Genomic DNA, 5,810 nt, shown 5'->3' with positions numbered 1-5,810 from the left:
GAAGACAGTGACACATTTGTGGCTGAATGTCAGCCTAAAACATTTTTTAATAAGGGAATATGAAAGCTTGTTGACAGGGGGATGTTTATTCAAAAGTCATGAGATTGTGTACAAAAATGAGGTATTTGTCTTTTTCTAAAAGTTGATTAAAACAATTTTTACAACCGACTACAGATAATTTTTTATTCACCTTCGTATATAAGCTTGACTGGTTTTACTTCTCTGGAGAACTAAGCCTGAGATATTAATAAGGGTAAATGATATTTAATTATAGTTTGATATGCATTTCCCTAAAGGCTAATCATGTTGTGCATCCTTTCTTGTGCTCATTGACCATTTATATGTCTACTTTGCCTGTTTTCAATTTAGGTTGAATTTTTGCTTTTGAATTGTAAGGGTTCTGTCATACTATAAATACTTGTTATGTGCCATTGAATCAGGTTCCAACTCATAGTGGCTACTACAAGAAAAAGCAAGTTGTTTGCTGGGGAGCCATCAAGCAAGCAATCAAGCCCCTTCAGGACAAACCCCCTCCAAGACCAAAACTCAAAGGGAACACATGAGCAGGCTTATAAGCTTATTGGTGACCACTTTGGTCTACTGGTGAGTGGAAGAGGGGGAGAGGCAGCAATGAAGAAATGGGCTGAGTTCAACCATGTTCCTTAGACTGGAAATGACAGAGAGAAGAGGAAGGGCTGGTTGGTCCAAAGTGTAGTGAGACCTGGGGACTCCTGAGCCCATGGACAAGGACATAGCCATGGAGGACTAGAGCTGAGAGTGAAGCATCCAGCTAATATGAAGTGAGGGGAGACACACAAGAATGCCCAAACTTGCAGATAGTACCCATTTAACCTAGCCTTGATGACTTGATAATCAGAACTCTACTAGAGGAAAATAAAAAAAAAAAAAATATAAAGGAAATGATTATAAATTGCTACAATTTGATAAACTTGACCTATCCTTATGGATGTAGTAGCTCAAAATACCAACTGAAAGGGAAGGAGTCTTCATATCAAGTGTCAATGCTATCCCCTCTGTATACAGGGTAGATAGGGATGGGCAACTTAGACATTGGCTACCTAAAATGAGGAGGCAATGAAGACATGAAGTGACTGGCTTTCAAGAGGTAGTCTAGTTTAAGAGTGTGTGGAAGAAGGTAGAGACTCCACTGAATAGGTTTCATCTTGTCTAGATAGGTCTGGTGAAAAGAGATGAGTATAAGATTCATATGATTCAATAGTGAGTAATTGTTATCATGACTAATTATGACTGTTACAACAGTAAAGGTAGAAGTTTTGTAACAAAAATGGGGAAGTAGTTAATCTTACAGTTCATATACAGAGGACCCTAAGACCATGAAAGGAAGAGCACAAGTGGAATTCGGGACCCTATCCAGAGAAGCAGAGACATCAGAGATGGAGGCAGAGATGAGGACATGGAGAGAGGGAGCAGCTGAGGACTCTAGACTCGTGGAAAGGGAGTGACTAGGTGCTGACAGCAAAGATGCAGCCTTGTAGAATGTGCCCTTTGGTTGTTTAAATTATTATGTATTCCTCAATGTTTTTTGTGTTCATACCTCTCCCCCCAAAAACAACAACAACAAATAACAGAGGGAATGGAAGCAAATACTCTTGAATGATGATGAATGGAGGAGATTGTAATCATTACAATGAAACAAATACTCTTGAGTGATGATGAATGGAGGAGATTGTAATCATTACAATGAAACAAATACTCTTGAGCGATGATGAATGGAGGAGATTGTAATCATTACAATGAAACAATGGTGTAAAACCAATGTTCTCCCATGTAAACTATCACTTAATTCACAATAAAAACTTTTAAAAAAAGAAAAGAAAAAGAAACAAAGAAAAGACCAAACAAACTTCAAGAAGAAAAGGAAAAGTCCAGTCAAAACAATGGCTGGCTTTAGGGAGATCTTCTGGGCCAGTTAAATTCAAGGCAGAAAGCTTAGGTAAGAAGGTTGCAGAGCCTATTTCTTGGGAATTCAGATGGACATTCTCAAAGGACATAGAACAATCACAGAGGTTTATTATGAAGAAGTTTGAACAAAACTGACAACAGCTTTCGTAAGGAAAAGGCCAGGAGGGTTGTGCCTAGAAATTGTTTTCATCATGACAGTGCACCTGCCCATCATGGTAGCAAGGGTTATCCTATAAGAATTTCATTGGAACGCCTTACCCCATCCACTCTACAGCCTTGATTTTGCCTGGTCAGATCTTTTGTTCCCCAAACTCAAAGAACATTTAAAAGGAAGATAACTTGAGTCCCTCAAGAATGCCAAACTACCATTTGTGTGGTGTAAATTGAAGTGTACAGAATTTGGGGGATAAGTATTAGAGAGATGGAACCATTGTTTCTAGAAGTGTATTGCTGTGGTTAAGTACTGTCAAGTCAGTTTTGATTAATGTCACCCTGTATATGGTTTCCAAGGAGAGGCTGGTGAGTTTGAATAGCTGACCTTGAGGTTCAGACCAACCTTGCAATTCAGTGTTTATCCTATAGTACCACACCAGAACTCCAAAGTGTAAAGACCTAGATAAAACATCTATTGAGAAACAATAGATTTATACTGTGATATTTTTATTTAATAAAGTGCTATGATTTTGTAGCAGTACTTATTTACTTACATTCATGTGTGTGTTGTTTCATAAAAATCAACCAATGAAAACTCTATATATTACTATAGTAGGATATTTGTTGTTCATAGAATTCATAGTGATATGAATCAGAGTGGAACTCCAAAGCAGTTAACAATATAATCATACTGAGTTTTATAAAATTGTTGATACTATTCTTGACTTATTGTGACAGTCTCTAGTTTTTACCTTTAAAATAGAAATTCCATGTCATGAAATAAAATAACTAGCATTAATTTAAAATTTACTATATTCCAGACACTGTGCTTGCACAGTTTTACTTTATTTCATTTACAAATAACCCTGCAAGATTGGTGTTATGCCCAGTTTAGATCCTTGGTTGATGCTCAGATGCTATTCAAAATTTTAGGTTCACCCAGAGTCATCTGAGAAGAAATGCCTGCTAATTTGTTGATTTTGAAAAATCAGCCATTGACAACCATGTAGGGCACAGTTCTACTGTGAAATATATAGGTTTGGCATGGATTTAAATGGACATGGACTCAACAGAAACTAGTGGTGGAGGTTCTTATATCTGAGCATCAGTGAGTCTACACAACTTTCTCAGACATACACAACTAGTAAATATCAACTTAGTATTCTATCTAGGTATATTCACTTCAAGTTCATACATTTGGAGCTTTTCTGTAAAAAAAGAACATTATTCATATTGTATAAAATTAGGAGTTACTAAAAGAAAATGAATGATTCTTTTTCCTTTCATCAGGAATGTTGGAATCAGTTTTGAATTTGGATGCCTAAATTTACTGATTGCTAGTTGGTTGATCTTGGATTGGTTGCTCTTCCTTTGTAAAGTGGCACTACAAATTCTGAAGCCTCAGGTGGTAAGAATCCAGAATCAGTGTATGCATTGCATATGTCACAGTGCTTAGCATTGAATAACCTGGATCTGTTATAATTTTGCCATGCTTCAGAGACCTCAATGCTTTTTCATAATAATTGAATTATTTCATTTTCAAGATGACCTATGATGTCAGATAAGACATAAATTATTATTATGGTTTTATAGATTAGATTACTTGCTACATTGGGTTATGTCGCTATTGTTGTCAGGTATCCTTGAGTGAATTCCAATTCCTAGTGACCCTATGAACAACAGAACGAAACAGCCATCCTCACAATTTTATGTTTGAGTCCATCGCTGTTGCCACTGTGTCAATCCATCTCATTATTGGTTTTCTTCTTTTTCACTGACTGTCCACTTTTCCAAGCATAATGTCCTTCTCCAGGGACTGGTCCCTCCTGATAATATGTCTGAAGTACGAAAAGCAAAGTCTTGCCATCCTTCTTAACAAGGAGCACGCTAGCTCTCCACCCATTCTTCGCAATGTTATCCATAGTTTGCTATGACGCACACAGTAACCTTGTGATTGATTCAAAATGGCCAATACCAGTTCATTTCAGCTCAGTAATGCCTAGGAAGATGATCTCTATGCATTCCGTTTCATTTTTGACAACTTTCAATTTTCCTAAATTTGTACATTCCATCTTATAATTATTAATGGATGTTTGTAGCTATTTGTTCATTTTGAATCGTGCCCCATCAAGAAATGAAGGTCCAGAAAGCCTAATTCCATCCCCATCATTATGTTCAACTCTACTTTGAGTAGACAGCCCAGTCTCATCATCCGGCACTCTATCTGACAATGTTCTGCCACTATTCATAAGGCTTTCAGAGGTTGTTGTTTTTGTTGTTAAGTGCCATCAATTGGTTCCAACTTCTAGCGACCCTGTATAAGGTTTCCAAGGAGAAGCTAGTGAACTTGAACCACTGACCTTGTGGTTCAAAGCAAGCTTGAAGTCCAATGTATTAACCTAACCCACAGAGCCAAAATGCCCCACCTCTCCTTTTCCCTACTCTGTCTTAGTCAGAAGCTTTGCTGAAACCTGTCTTCCATGGGCAACCCTGCTGGTATTTAAAATACCAATAGTATAGCTCCTAGCATCACAGCAACCCATAAAGCACTACAGTGCAACAAACTAGTAGATGAGTGCTGAGCAAGTTAAGTTGTCTTTAGTGCATCCAGTCCATTCTGACTCACATCAACCCTGTATAAGGTTCCTGAGAAGCAGCTAATGGGTTTGAATCACTGACCTTGAGGTTAGCAGTCCAGTGCTTATCTTATAGTGCCACAACAGGACCCCACATAGATTGAGTAGTAGTCCAAAACTATATACTGAAATATAATAGAACTAGAATTCAAACTTCTATCTTTTGATGTGATGGTTAGTATTATACTCAAAGGACTTGTTTGGAAATTCAATGTTTTGTAGCATGACAAAGGCATCTCTGGAACTGAGGCTGTGGTCCAGATAAGCAGTCCACAATCAAATAAATAAGAAAGTAAAACTACCTCTTCTTTATTTAGATCTAAGCTGGTCATTGGACCTGATTTGACTAAGCACATGTGGCAGAATTGATGCTGGGTAACTTCCAAGACTAAGTTTTAGAAAACTTTAGCATCCATCTTCACATTTTGAAATGCTTCCTCTACAAACCCAGCTGTTGTGTTAGGAGTAAGCCTAAGTGCCCACATGTAGAGTAACTCCCATGAAGAAGAACCATGACCCTTTGCTAATAACCCCAACTAAGCTTCTAGTCAACACTGGTTAACAACAATGACCACCCATGAAAGCGAAGCTATATTGAACCAATGCCACTCAGTACCAAGTGAGACAGAAAAATCATTCAGCTAAGCCTAGCACCAAATCCTGACCCACTGAATGGTGTTCAAATAAAATGTTTGTCACTAGGTTTTGCAATATATTGTTACATAGTAACACATACCAGCTGCCATGGAGTTAATTCCAATTTAATGCAATCCCATGTATGTCAGAGTAAGCTATGCTTCATCGGATTTACTACTTTTTAGAAGTTAATCCCCAAGCCATTTTTCTGAAAAGTATCTGGATGAACTTGAGCTGTCTTTTGATTAGCAGCCAAGTTCATTAACCTTTTGAACTAGCCGGGGATTCATACATTATAATAGATACACTGGAATTCTCAGGTATAAAAACAATATTAGGTTATTATATATTCACAAATTGATGACTAAAAATTGCATATGTTTTCTACTTTATTTTAAATGTAAGTAAGGGTTTGCTTTTCAACATTCCCCAGTAATGCTA

The sequence above is a fragment of the Chrysochloris asiatica genome, unplaced genomic scaffold (assembly GCF_000296735.1).
Source record: "Chrysochloris asiatica unplaced genomic scaffold, ChrAsi1.0 scaffold00081, whole genome shotgun sequence".
NCBI classification, from domain to species: Eukaryota; Metazoa; Chordata; class Mammalia; order Afrosoricida; family Chrysochloridae; genus Chrysochloris; species Chrysochloris asiatica.
Note: the sequence above shows the minus strand (reverse complement) of the source record.